This window comes from Schistocerca gregaria, chromosome 3 (assembly GCF_023897955.1).
Source record: "Schistocerca gregaria isolate iqSchGreg1 chromosome 3, iqSchGreg1.2, whole genome shotgun sequence".
NCBI lineage: Eukaryota > Metazoa > Arthropoda > Insecta > Orthoptera > Acrididae > Schistocerca > Schistocerca gregaria.
In genome coordinates this window covers 407,028,404-407,044,180 of record NC_064922.1, presented here as the reverse complement: position 1 = coordinate 407,044,180, position 15,777 = coordinate 407,028,404, and the positions used below count along the sequence as shown (strand labels likewise).

Sequence of the window (15,777 nt, the reverse complement as noted above, 5' to 3'; positions counted from 1 at the left end):
CTTGGTACTCTCGGCATACACTTGACAAGATGGACCTAGGGATATAGGCGGTCTAAGGCGCTGCGGTCATGGACTGTGCGGCTGATCCCGGCGGAGGTTGGAGTCCTCTCTCGGGCATGGGTGGGTGTGTTTCTCCTTAGGATAATTTAGGTTAAGTAGTGTGTAAGCTTAGGGACTGATGACCTTAGCAGTTAAGTCCCGTAGGATTAAAAAAGTCCCATAGGATTAAAAAAAAGTACAAATGACAGTTCCGAAAATGCAATGTCCTTTTATACCTTGCATACGCGGTACTGCCGCCATGTGTGTATGTGCGTACTGCCACCCATTGACTTTTGTTACCTCACCTTTTGTCACCTCACTGTACGTTGCAGTGTTCCCCAAGCACATCGCTCAACCGTAGTATTCTTCCGGTTGGCAGTGTTGGGATGGGTGTTATCGTGAGACAGCATGATTCCTTCTAACAGCATTCTTGGGCGTTTTGACTTTGTGCAACGTCACAGTTTCTGCAAAGCTCTTATAACGCAGCACATTCATCGTGGTTACGCGTTCGAAGAATTCGACTGACAGAGTGCCTTGTGGACATTGCTTTTAACTTTAAAGTAATCTAGAATTATTTGTTTTGATGGAGTATTTTGCGAAATCCTCAGGATTACACCAGATAAAACTAACACTTTCAGTTTGCAGTAACTTCTAAATACTGTTACAGACTCATTTAGATTTTGAACTGAAAAACTTCTAGGACTCAAGTTAGATACGTATGTCATACACGTCCACAGCAAAGTACACTGAAAAATAACGAATGGTATTGTAGAAATTTGTGCCAAGGCACGGAATAGAAATTATTTTGCTTAGGAATATGTTACAAGTTTAATAACGAAACGATCTTAATTACAGGTAGCAACTTTCTGACTTCCCGAGAGAGAAATATCTGACCTCCCATCTCTAAATGCTCCAGTTTTCATACTTGTGGGATTAATTTTAATAAAAAATGATAAAAAATGTTAGATCATGGTTTAATTGCATCCTCCTATCGTTGGCATCCTTGCTTCCTCATTGGACAGAATTTTGTGTACTGGTTGATACTCCCTCCCGAGTCGAATGGCTTCGCTCTCATTGGGTGTGAAAGCACCCGATACGATTCCAGTACCTCCACAGACTTTCTTCTGATGTATGGCGATATGGAACGAGGTCAACTCAGCCTCGTGTGGCCACATGAGAAGCTACTTTATGTCGGTTGGAGGGATTGGTGGCTTGCTGGGATCTGTCTTGTATCCCTTTTTAGTTGTTACTTACAAAAGTATCCATAGCATACAATATGTACAACACACTTTCGAATCGTTACAAACAATAAGTAAAGTTATATGGGTACATGACCCTGTGTAAGAATTAATTTTGTAAGTAAATAATCACATATGAATTTGTATGTCGAATACTCAACTAGAAAAAGGAGGGTACATGATAATGGAACCAGAATAAATACTGTGAGCATACCACTTAAAAATGCAAATTGAACTAGAAAACAACATTCCGGACGTTCTATTACCCATCATATTATTGGAACAGCTAATACTGCACTCATAGTGCGTTCATACCAGTAACTAGGGAACAAAACGCGCAGCAGCGTTGTCAAGTTAAAAGTAACAACACATGATTAACTTACAGAGTAACTCTTCAGGCTTTTCCGGCGAAATCTTGACATGTGGAATAATCAGGTCTACTGCCGGATGTTTGTGTCGCTCTGGCACAATATTTCGGCCACGTAACTCGTTGCCTTCTTCAGGTGCTATTGTGCCAAAGCCACACAAACATCCGGCAGTTGACCCGATTACTGCACATGTCAACTTACAGATTATCCATATAACATTAAGAACATGATGTATATCTGTAATGCCTAATTCCGTAGCCCAGAAACTGGGATAAGTCAAAGATGTTCCGAAAATAGCGGTTCTCATTACCTCAATGTATGTCAGGGATGCCTTCTAAGTTAGAAGGTGCATAGTGTAGGAGCATATTTTCATTAACTTTCACTGTTTTATTTTGTAGGAACTGCTTCCTGATTACGTAAAAACCCGTTTTAATTTTGTTAAGAGTTTAGTTAACTGCAGTTTATAGCCTTAATTACGTATTGGAGCACTGTACTAGTTAATATACACAGACACGAAGCAACAGAAACCATCATTTATGTATGGTGTCTAGATTGCACTAACAGGTCAGGAAGAGATATAAGGGGAACATGTAGAGCGAGCCTGTGAATTTTAAATCATTGTTAATGCAAGTGATTGCTAAATCAGTACACTTGAAAGCAAATAATTAAAATTTCAAGTAATGAAGCAACTATTTATGATATTCAAATAAGTCAAGAATTCAGAGTAATGAAACTTCGCCACACGTGCGCTGCTAAACATGAAACATTAAATGTGCAACGCACAAGCAGTCATCAATCAATTATTATAGAGAAATTATATATGTAACTGAAATATGTACACAATATGTGTGTTCAGGAATCACTATAAATCAAAGCAAGAACATGAAAATATGGAGTGAAGTACACAAGTCATTATCTGTTTCATTCTGATATTTGGCCGCACTACTACAGATAATTCATTGACAGCGTCAGACAAATAATTTTTACAAATTAATGGGTATTTAGAACACAAATCACACACAGTCACCCACGCACACACACACACACACACACACACACACACACACACACACACACACACACACACATATACACCTACACAACACAAACTTATCGATTGTAACTTTCAACTGGTAGTCAATGACCAATTATTGATTACATTCACTCACAGTGAAAGTGTCTAAACATGTGTCTTGTTTCATCCAAGAAGCCAAATTGATGTATTTCTGTTTCTAAGACAGCAATATTATACGTGGTTGATGTCATGGGCCTGTAACTTAATACTAACTTTTAATAGGTAGTCAACGACAAACTATTGATTACATTCACTCACAATGAATATGTCTTAACACAGGTCTTATTTCATCCAAGAAGCCAAACTGATTTATTTCTGTTTCTAAGACAGTCATATTATACGTGGTTGATGTCATGGGCCTGTAACTTAATACTACTAACAGGTAGTCAACGACAAATTATTGATTACATTTACTCACAATGAAAGTGTCTAACATGTGTTTTGTTTCATCCACGAAACCAAACTGATGTATTTCTAAGACAGCCAGATTATACATGGTTGATGTCATGGGCCTCCCTAAAGTGCCACAATGCTGGTGATATGACGTGGATCCTATAAAGGGGTTACTGGTAACAGACGTTGTTGAAATTCATTATGTCAGTGATCATTACTAACTAACTTTTATCCAAAGGGCCCGGGTTCGATTCCCGGCTGGGTCGGAGATTTTCTCCACTCAGGTACTGGGTGTTGTGTTGTCCTAATCATCATCATTTCATCCCCATCGACGCGCAAGCCACCGAAGTGGCGTCAAATCGAAAGACTGGCACCAGGCGAACGGTCTACCCGACGGGAGGCCCTCGTCGCACGACATTTCATTTTTCATTTCTTTTGCAGTGGATCTGCTATTGTGCTTCGGTATGTATGGGTAGATTTGTGTGTACCAGGTGCCCCTCCGACCCAATAGGCCTTGAAGCCTCAACTGTAACAACCGGCCGCCGTGTCAGGCTGAGCCCTCAGGCATCATTGGATGTGTATACAGAGGGGCACGCAGTCAGCACACCACTCTCCTAGCTGTTGCCAGGTTTCATGATTGGTGCCGCTATTTCTAAATCAAGTAGCTACGTAGCTCCTCAGTTGGCCCCAAAAGCTCCACTTGCCAACAGCACTCGGCGGGCCCGGATTGTGACCTATCTAAGTGTTAGACAAGACAGACACTCTTAACTTCGGTTATCTGATAGGAACTGGTGTTACCACTGAGGCAAAACTGTAGGCATGTCTCTGACTACATTACGTAGATTACTAGCTGCGGTGTACCTCTCTTGTATACATTCTTTGCTTTATAGTTTACCAGTTCATAAGTATTTCATGCTTCCAATCGAGGCATGCACTTATCGTAAGGGTAAGTATATGTAACGGATTGTCAGCTGATCTTTATCATCATTAGTGTTACTCTATATGTTGCACACCATTACTGCAATTAATTTCGCCTTCATACCACATACACAAGACTTTCAATGCACAATACCCCTTCATATGTTATAGCGAGGCCAGCATTTGTCAGTCCGTTACTTACCTGGAATAACAATTTAGTACACTGTCATTCTCAGCTCCGCAAAACACACCGCAGGAAAAACGGCTTCAGCAAAGTTACACTGAAATTTCTGAGTTTAGTTGCTTCTCTAGGCACGCCAAAACTAATATATTTGATTACCATTTATTTCCGGGTAACTTGCTACCAGTATGACGTCTCTTGGCAAGATACAAAACACACTGGTCAGTAGCTGTAATCGGTGCGTTGAAAATGACAAAACAATTTATATCGGATCACTTTACCAGAATTATATAAGTTTCCAATTTAATTAAATTATCAAGAATTATCCAAATTTTTAGGTTTTACTTAGCTTTTCTCTATTTGAAATTCATTGATGACCATTGCTACCCGTGCATTTTGCACACATTTTTGTGCACTTAATATTTGTTTTAATTTGTCACTGGGATCAGCGTCATGTAGAGTCTTAAGGACTGACAGCGAAATGTCCCCTTTTGAATATAATCCCATAAAGTACAGTTACCTGCAGTCAGTGCAGAACGGTCGATGGTTGATTCTTGTCGACACAACTCGATAATGTAGTGCGAACCTCTTTACCTTATTCATTGACTGCCATAATTTTACTATCAAAATCCAATTAATTTCTGTTCCTGAAATAACTTTCAATCATAATTAATATTTTAGTGAAGATTTATTGTGTGTTCCAGTATATTTATCTAGTTACAGTCAAATATAATAGACATTTTTATGGACATACATAAAAAGAGTAATAAAATGTCATATCTAATCCCACGCGTTACAGAGCGTAAGTATTTTCAGATACATTCCAGCACATAACAGGAAATGGGCAGATGCAGGAGATTCTCGCACATGCAGGTAAACTCCAAGGTAGTTATCGTACATGGTCTTCAGAAAATTGTTGATTAAGAGACCGTTTGTCTTCGCCTGGGTCTTCCAGCTCCTTGGTCGATCGCTGTTCTGTAAAACAACAACACATCTATTTGTATGGTGCATCTTTTTAACATCGCAATTCGGGATGCATGCAATATTCATACAGCGTCCACAGGCATAGTTCATTGACAATGTCAGAGTTTTCAGCTGGTTGCGGGGAGCCGAACAAGCAAGCTCCACCTGCTGAATGAGCCGTAGTAAAGTGGGCTTGAAAAGCGCGCCGCCGCGCGTAGCGCGAAGCAGTCGCCCTCCGTTTTCTGGCGGTGGCGACGTTGTCGCGATTGAAGGATTCGGTGTATCCCTTTAGAGGGAAAGGGGAAAAGTTGGCTGGGCAGGCGGGGCATCAACAAGCGACTTCTCAGCTGGTGCTAGAGGGACAGCACGCAGACCGCAACATCAGCGTAAGCGACGCGAGCAGCGGCTCCGTGGTATGGGGCGTTAACTGTTCGTCGCGAAAGGAATCTTCCTGAGCGTTGGTCCGCAAGGGGCTTAATTTACAGTTCGGCTGTATGCAGTCGACCGGCGAGGAGGTTCTGAAAATCGGCGCGCCTTCCTGCGTCTGTTGAAACGTCTGGCTGTCGGCGGCTCGGCAGAGCATTTGGAGGCGCTGCGTTGGTTTAGTCCAGGGAGTCGTAACGCACCAGAAGTTGAGTATTGATTGTTAACAGATTTTATGAAGTTTAATTGAATTCAATTTACTTATTCTTGTTAATTATACCAGCCGTATATTTTGTGGTTATCACCGCGGGAAAGTTGTTAATATTAGAAAGGGTGGTCCGTTTGTCCCCTTTTGAGGGCGAAAGGGGGGCAGTCAGAGTAAATCTGTGTTTCGGATTGCTTCTTTCCGCTCCCAGCTTACGGGTTATTTGACTATTAGCATCTGCCATGTCTGTGAAATTCTAAGGCACCAATGGCTGTACTGTTTAAAATGCAAGGCACTAAGACCTGATCCATTCTCTCGCCTACCATAACTAGTATTGCTAGACTCAAGTGTAAAAGGTACTCTGAGAAAGAAGAAAAATTCCTTTTGCCTCGTGGTAAGAACTAGTCAATTGTACAGCGAATTCCTGCTCAAGCTGTAACTTACGTAGATTTGTGTTGATGTATATTTGGCTATAATCAAGCAAGATTGTTAATGTACACCATAGTGGATTTTTTATATTGTTTCTAATCAATAAAAACTGTTGTGTGTTTTTCCCTTCAATAACTTTTAAGGCTTTTACTCAACGAGCTTATGTGTATTGTACAGGAAGTTGGTAATTAGTGTGTTTTCTTGCCATGCAAAAGTTTGCCATTTCATTATGGGTAGAAACTTTTGCCTTGAAAGATGAATGTTGTAAAAGTTCGCAAGTCCTAACTTGTAAGCCTGTGTGTTTGCCGTAAGTTAACTGGCAGAAATTTTTAAAATTTGTTTTTTTTTGTATATTTCGGAAATGGTAACGTTATTAACTGTGTGTGTTCCCCTCACTTTTCGTGTACACGACTCATACTTTTTGGTTTTTCTATTTTGAGAACTTTTGTAAACAGGATTGTCTTTATATGTTGCAGACGAGTTAGATTCTGCGCCATTTAATGAGCCATTTAATGTTGTGGGCGGTTGTAGCTACGGCTGTTGTAACCAAATGGGAAAATTGTCTAGGCAAAAGTGAAGCTATATATTGAAATTGTATTCATTTATTAATGGAGTGAAATTCACCTGTAATCTAGGTGAGCTTGAAATATTATACAGCGTCGCGTTGTATACGTTAAATTGCTTGCATGTACTTGCCTTTTACTGCCGTAAAATTTCTTGCAATAATTTAATTATTTAAAATTCCTTTCCTATCGTAAATTGTGACTTATTCGTTAAATGATTGTTGGTTTTTTTTTAATATCGTGAAGTCGTGCACCAAATTTGAATAAATAGTGTTACTGAAAATTGTGTGTAATTTCAACAGTTACTCCTCGGCACCTAATTCCACATTACATTTTGTGTATTACTTGTGATTAAAATACCTTTGGTGAACCAGTAGTAATTTTAAGCTTCATTGAAACCGACGCACAGACAGTCGGGAGGGGAGTGGTGGCGCGTGGCTAAAATGTTGTGCTGTCCTCATACTTCTGGCATTACACTGTAATGTGCTTACTGGTTTTGCATGTGACGGCTGTTGAGCTACTTTGTGACGGCTAGGGTACACCCATGTCCTGACTGTACTCTCAGAACGCCAATGCTGCCAGTGGCCATAAATTCTCATTGGCAGTTGTCGACTGACGTCTAACAGCTTCATCTCATCCAGAACCAGAGAGCTTTCGCTCAGGACATTGTGAATAAACTATACGTGAAGTACTGTGACCTTCATACACACTGTCAGCTAGAAATAAAACAATTAGAACAGAGAATACACTACGAAACCTGGAAGGTGAAAAACAAGTAATTTATCCTAACACTAGTTGCAATGCATTTTATCAATGTCTTACGTTCTGTCCATTTTTTGAGTTGTTGAAATTTATGTTGATGCTTATTGTTACTCCCAATAAATGATTATTCACTCAGCGTCAGTATGTTTTCGGTACTATGGGACAAAGATTACCGTCACGTTATTCTTTCAAATGTGTGTTGTCAAGAATCACAGAAATAAGAACTTATCAAGGAGGCCCTGGAACGGTGCAACCAAATCATCACTCAAATAATCTGTTATCGCTGTAATTTTATATTAGTCTCGTCCGATAGTTTCACTTGCGTGCGCCTTTTCTTCTACAGAGTGTGACTTCGTTTGGTTACAAGAGTCGCAATCTGTATATTTGCTCGGGCAAAACAGGAACACCTCTGCTGTCTTAGTTGAAACGTGCTCAAAGAGACGGCCTCCTTTCGTGATCACTAACGTAATTAATTATACTGACACTACAACGAAGCTAAACGGATATGAACTGTTAAACAATCAATGAACAAAACAGCAACATCTCGCGTCTCCGGACTCAGTAGTAACAGGTTATTCTCTCCATTCATGGAGTGAGCATAGCTCTTATGTAAAAGCAAATGACCTGTTTTACCTTAAGCAAATGTTTTATTTAGAGAATTTCAGGTATTAAAAAACTTCGAATCATCGAAAAAGCGGAATCTGTTGCTGTCATGCAATTTGTGAACACTTCCCACTCATCAGCACATTAGAATAACTTTTCTTAGTACGAACCATATCCTTAGCGATTAGTGGCCTTCCTCACAGATATGTTAGGACAACTAATGGTCGTGGGCAAAGCTATACAGAGCTTTAACGATATGCGGTCAAGATTGCAGTCTTACATTGCTGTGGCCACACTGTGTAACGGCTGTTGATATTTTAAACAATATCTCTAATCCGATACTCCGATATTTAAACAATATCATTATAGGCTCTAGACATATCGGAAAAGCTATCGAAGTACCGATAGAAAAAATATCGACTTACTGGCCGATAAAAACATTGGCTGCACATTGTAAATATACTACCGGTTTTAGAGCTGTATATTTAAATATTGACTTGCTATTAGATATTTTGTAGATTAACAATCGAGCAGCCTGTTTATCCCCCTTAGAGCAAGACTTGCAAGCAAAACGATGCACGGTCAGGCTTGGCAATAACAAACTTCTTATCAATGGTAATTGGATATAAGTAACACAGTAAAACGTGTCCGTTGGGTCCGTCTTTCTGTTTAGTCACATACCGGATTTGTCTGGCACACTTCATATCGACTTGCCCGTTTTTTCATTTCTGCAAACGCCAGCGACATAGGACTTGTAGTGTCAAAATTGCGTGGTGAGGTTAAACATTGCAGTTTATGTTGGTAGTACCGAGCAACGATTACGTCAGAATTTCCCCTCACACGTCTCCGCCCGCCGCAATGACCTGTCTCGTCACTTATGTTTTGTTCATTAGTTTCAGCAACTGTTTGTGAAGAATATTGATACGATGAAGTAGCACACTAGTTGCGTTAAAAATTGTGTTTCAACGCAACTCAGCTCAAAAAGTAGTCAGACGGCTTCCCACAGTGAAAACAAAATTATGTCCTACTACAATTAAATACTTACCGAAAATTGCGAAAAAATATAATATACACTACTGGCTACACCACGACAATGACGTGCTACAGACGTGAAATTTAACCGACAGAAAGAACAGGCTGTGACATGCAATGGATTAGCTTTTCGGAACATTCACACGATGTTGGCACCAGTGGCGACACCTACAGCGTGCTGATATGAGGAAAGTATCCAACCGATTTCTCATACACAAACAGCAATTGACCGGCGTTGCCTGGTGATGCCTCGTGCAAGGAGGAGATACGCGTACCATCACGTTTCCGACTTTTATAAAGGTCGGATTGTAGCCTATCGCGATTGCGGTTTGTCGTACCGCGACATTCCTGCGTGCGTTGGTCGAGATCCAATGACTGTTAGCGGAATATGTAATCGGTGGGTTCAGGAGGGTAATATGGAACGCCGTGCTGGATCCCAACGGCCTCGTATCACTAGCAGTAGAGATGACAGGCATCTTATCCGAATGGCTGTAACGGATCGTGCAGCCAGGTCTCTATCCCTGAGTTAACACATGGGGGCGTTTGCAAGACAGCAACCATCTGCACGAACAGTTCGACGACGTTTGCAGCAGAATGGACTATCAACTCGGAGACCATGGCTGAGGTTACTCCTGGCGCTGCAGCACAGACAGGAGCGCCTGCGAAGGTGTACTCAATGACGAACCTGGGAGCACGAATGGCAAAACGTCACTTTTTCGGATAAGGCCAGGTTCTGTTTACAGCATCATGATAGTCGCAACCGTGTTTGGCGACATCGCGGTGAACGCACATTGGAAGCGTGTATTCGGCATCGCCATACCGGCGTATCACCCGGCGTGATGGTATGGGGTGCCATTGTTTACACGTCTCGGTCACCTCTTGTTCGCATTGAAGGCACTTTGAACAGTGGACGTTAGATTTCAGATATGTTACGACCCATGGCTCTACCGTTCATTCGATCCCTGTGAAACCCTACATTTAAGCAGGATAATGCACGACCGCCTGTTGCAGGGTTCTATACGGGCCTTTCTAGATGCAAAAGATGTTCTACTGCTGCCCTCGCCAGCACATTCTCCAGATCTCTCACCAACTGAAAACGTCTGGTCAATGGTGGCCGAGTAACCCGCTCGTCACAATACGCTAGTCACATGAACTGTGGTATCGTGTTGAAGCTGCATGGGCAGCTGTACATGTACCCGCCATCAAAACTCAGTTTGTCTCAATGCCCAGGAGTATCAAGGACGCTATTACGCCCAGAGTTGGTTGCTGTGGGTACTGATTTCTCACGATCGATGCACCGAAATTGCGTGAAAATGTAATCACATGTCAGTTCTAGTGTAATATATTTGTCCAATGAATACCCATTCTTCATCTGCATTTTTTCTTGGTGCAGCAATTTTAATGGCCTGTAGTGTAACATAAAAAATATCGACACACGACACTGCCATCTATATATATCTATAAATTGGTGAAAGTTTTGGAAAATGTTATATCAATATCTTACATACAGCCCTACACTGTACGGCCGGGTGCTCATTCAGTGCTGCATACGATCCCCATCTATGTAACCGTTTCACAGACGCCTCACTATGGTAGTAGCGTGTCCCGTAAGGCCTCAGAATCGCTGTATGCCAACCGATTTCACTCAGACTGATCATTCAGACTCCTTTTATCTTTGTTGGTGGTACTACGACCACTGGCACGACGACACACATCGACACGTACTGCCACTTCTCATATTATCTCCGGCTGAACTTGCAGCCTTCAAGAGTAACCAGTTATTGGCCTACATACACGTACCCTCATTTCATGCTCTTGTATTGGTTTAAGTAATACGAAGCTTGATTACCCCTTTTGCGTCATACTCTACGGATTTTGCAATCTTCGCCAATATTAGTGTATAAACAGATCTAATTTTACGTGTACTGTCGGCGCTTTTCTTAGAATAACTTACACTATCCAAGAAAGACGTACTAAACGAACGCATTCAAAATAACGTAGCTCTTAGAGAATTATTCTCTGATGATTGTAAAGAAATAGAATGCTTGCAGGTAGAGACATTATTTATTTGCTTTCCGCAGAACCACTGTGTACATGTAGCCGCCGTGGTTTCTTTGGCCGCCATTTCGAAAGCGAGAGTGTTACAGTTCGAGGAATTACTTAATTTGTCATGCGATCGGCGTATAAACGCACTCTTATAAGCAAGGAAATTAATAATATTTCACAATTTAAATCATAGCTAAAAACCTGATTTGGAATGTATCGCTCGTAAAGTCCAGCGTAAGAGATCGGATGTAAGATTGGCAACCTTAAACTTGGTCTCAAATGCAGAAGGAAACTTGTTTTGATGAACTGAATAAGTGAATATCGTATCACAGATAACAGCAAAAACTGTCAGTGGTAAAAACGTACCATCACAGAAAAACTCTTTTAATCATAATATACCGTAGACACCACGAAATCGAAGCCATGTCCAGTGGTTGGAAGAAACCACAGATTTTACCAGTCTTGAAGAAAGGCAGAGATTGTTATCCGCAGAACTATCGTCCGGTATTGTTGATATATATATTTGTCGTGAAGTCTTAGATCATGTTCAGAGCTCAAATGTAAAGAAAAATCTCGAATAGAATGAGCTGCTGCATGCCAACAAGCATGGATTCTGAAAGCATCGATCATGTGAAACAAAACTCGCACTTTTCTTGCACGACATCGCGAAAGCCATGGACCAAGGTGGCCAGGTTGATATAGTTTTTTCTTGAATTCTGAGGCACCATTTGACTCAGTACTACGCCTACACTTATTATCGAAAGTATGAAAGCATAGGGTATGGGACGAAATTTCGTCGTAGGATACAGCATGTTATTTTCGAAGGAGAGTTATCGGCAGATGTGCAATTAGCTCCAAGGCTGCCACAGGGAAGTGTGTTGGATCCCTAGTTGTTCTCGATGTACATTAATGACTTGGCAGACAATATTAATAGTAACATCAGACTTTGCGCAAATTACACACTTAACTATAATGAAATAATATATGAAAAATGTTGCTCAAGTATTTAGTCAGATCTTATCAAGACTTAAAAGCAGTGCAACTACTATCAACTTGCCTTAAATGTTCAGAAATGTAGAATGTTGCGCTTCAGGAAACACAAGGCGTAGTATCATGTGACCACAGTTAGATATGGAAGCGGTGAACCTACACAAATACATGGATGTATCAGTTTGTAGGGGTATCGAAAACAACGGTCACTAAGGCTCAGTTTTACGTAAAGCAGGTGCCAGGTTGATTGACAGAATGCTAGGTATATCAAACCAGTCGACAAATGAGATGGGTTACAAAACACTCGGCCGATCCGTTCTACAACGTTCCTCAATTGTGTAGGACCCGTACCAAATAGGTGTAACAGGGGGTATTGAACGTGTACAAAGTAGGGCAGTACCAATGTTCACACGTCTGTTTTCCCTATTAGAGGACGTCACGGAGGAGCTGAAAACTTTTAACTGGCAGAAATTTGAAAATAAACGTGCGCTATGCCAAGACATACTTGCTAAGTTTGAAGAACCAATCGAAGGTGATAAATCAATGCAAAGACTGCAACCCTCTGTGTATCTTTCCCAAATGGACCGCGAAGACGAGATTAGACTAATTTCGGGGTGCACAGAGGCATTTCAGCAACCACTCTTCCTATGGTCCATATGTAATGAGAAGGAGACCTAATGAATGGTACAATAGCTTGTACCCTCTACGAGGTACAGTGGTTAGCAGGGTACGGCTGTGGATATAGACGTAGAAACGTTCCCGTATACTTTAGCAGTTAGCGAGAAAACTGCAGATGTGTGGTTACAAGCCGCTACTGTCTTTAGTATGAAATATTGACGTAACTAGTAAGACTCATAAAGGAACCTTATACCCCCAATTTGTTCTCCAGTTACAGAAGTTATAAATTAGGGTTATTTGCATGATACTTTTGGTTTAACAGAAAGTAAAGTGTTTCGAACAAGTAAGTTGTGTAGTCCCTCTGTGGTATCGTCCACTGTGGGTGGTACCCATTCTCTTGTTCTAATTACTCTTTCATCATCTATTGTATTCAATGAGCGGTACCTTCTGGAATCTAAAATTTTAATTTCCCTAATTCCTTAGTAAGACTTTAGTCTTAAAAGCCACAGTCGATACAGTACGCTCAAAATGCATTCTGGAACGTCATTTTCTAATATACTTTATGTGTTCCATACTGCGAATGCCACCAATTAAGCTTTTAAATAAACAATGAAAGATAAACTTTTCTGATGCCAAACATTACATTGTTTATTAAAAAATTCGCGTATAAAATATATACGCTCTCGTATGCGCTTGAACTAATTCTGGTGGTGTAACTCATGACAGTACAAAGCATCACCAGAAGCTAGAACTGACCCCAAAAATTTATTCTCGTGCAGGAGTAGTAAAAGTGCTTCGCGGTGGACCTGTGCCGTCTGATAGCTGCTAAAAAATTTATATTATTTCATCCTGAACCATGACATGTAATAAGTAGCATACTGCCAAGGCACTCTTTATTCTAACAGTGCTTCGCTGAATGATTGTTCTTTGGCGTAGAACAGTCTCCATACTATAAATTTGGTAATCAATCATGTAAAGATAAAATGATGATTAAATCAATACCTTAAGCTGTCGACGGGCGTTGATATGTATCAACGGGGACAGTTGAAAATGTATGCCCCGGCCGGGACTCGAACGCAGGATCTCGTGCTTACATCCATCTGAGAGTGTGACTGCAGGAATTTATCCCTTGCACGCCCACCGTGAGACCCAAATTCCCAAATTAATGTCCACACACAACATTTGTAGTGCTCCTGCCTACTTCACTCATTACTCGCGGCAGACCGAGTCCCGTAATAGTTCGAGCAATGCGTAAGCACCCGCACAGAGGAAAAAGATAAATGGCCCGTTAGCCTTAACTTTGTAACGAGATGGTATCTGTTCTTTCGGTTATGTCCGAAAGAACAAATGCCATCTCCATACACGGAAAGACAAGTTTCAAATAGTTTCCACGACTCAGTTTTGCTTACGGTTGATGGTGACACATAATACATATTTCAGTTACGCGATGTCAGAAAGCGTATACTAAATACGATAGTTACGTACCTAATTTTATAGTCATCGTATTACGACACTTATTTCCGACGAGAACTTGGCCATCCCTGCACCTCTGCCTAAGTATAACCACATTCTCATGTTCCTGTGGTGGTTCTTGTTCTATCGGTTGCAAACTTGCTGCCGCAACGGGAACGCCAGGAGATGATGCAGCAATTGCCAGAAGAAGCAGAAGCAACAAAAGCGCGTGTACCCTCATGGTGTGCACGGCTGTGCAGCCTGGCTTCGACTGTCGGAAGCGGTCGCAGATGGTCGCTTCCTAGGAGGCGTGTCAACTGTCGCAATCTGAGGCGGAAGTAGCCGACGCGTTGCGAGATTAAGCGCGGGTGTCGCTCGTATTCATGCATCGTGTTCCTACCAGCGTTACGATTTGTCCTCTCATTTTCTTTCGTTTGTATTCGTAAACAGTTCCACAACTACACCACCGTTGCGTTACCTACAAAGTGTGTCTGCACCATGACACACACTATTTTGGAAGAAAGCATCAGTTGTCTGTCTCCTCAAATTTTCGCAAAGAACAGAGATTGGGTTTCGTTGTAGGGTTAGCGAACAATTTAGTTTTGGCAGTAAAAAACTCTACAGAGAGGTAGATTGAGGAGAATATTAAAATTACAGACAAGGCAACTTGGTTCTACTTTAGTACTTTACCAAAAGAATAGTGGAATGTACTTCAACAAGCTGCTCCTCTTCGAAGTGTTGTGTAAACTTCTGCATGTTTTAAAAATCTGTTATATACAGGCAAACTACGTTTTAAAGTTACTTACAAGTTACAAAAGCGTTCGTTTTTGGGGCACTAAAATAAGTTTTGCACAACCGACTTGAATAGTTTGCGTTTGTTTCATAAGAAACTACTTCCCATATTCTTATTTAACGAGAAGATATCGCTTCATTCGACCACGCGTCTAATTGAGTTGAACGTAATGCTTAAATCTCTTCCAGTTCACCAATGCGCACTGAGCCTTTAGTGATGAATTGATCAATGAGACCTTTGCCCATTTTTCAGTCTGTGAACAATCCTGGAAGGGTTATTTCTAGTACAGACCATGCACACGTTTCCATCTTAGGACAATAAGGGTTGTCAGTACGGAAGACTTCCTGCGTGCACCAGAGTCATGAAAATTCTGCTACTCTCCCGACACATATGACATTAAACATGCCCGCTGGCAACAGTACGAGCTTCCGACCGCTACCTATGTCCCACGGCTACCAGAGTGTATCAGGGGAGTGCGCTGTCATTTTGGAGGTAACTGAAACGGCTGTGTTGGTTCAGATGACCAGCAACTGTTGCCATTACGACCAACAATAAGTACGCGAAGGAGTTGGACGATGGAACAGTTTGAGGGGGACCTTTATCAACGACGTTGTTCTCTTCATAATACAGTGCAGGAATTGTCCGACTGATGATGATTATCGTAGAAGAGTACAGAAGTAGGTAAT

At 41.3% G+C, this 15,777-nt stretch overlaps 1 long non-coding RNA gene across 1 annotated transcript; it reads right to left on the bottom strand.

Annotated features, from left to right (window-relative positions):
- Nucleotides 1-4,881: 4,881 nt before the first annotated feature.
- Nucleotides 4,882-14,642, bottom strand: LOC126355760 (uncharacterized). Its single transcript, XR_007565525.1, has 2 exons — nt 14,332-14,642; nt 4,882-5,187 (listed from the first exon to the last, which is right to left on the bottom strand). It is a non-coding gene; the product is annotated as an uncharacterized LOC126355760 (long non-coding RNA).
- Between the last annotated feature and the right edge of the window lie 1,135 nt (nt 14,643-15,777).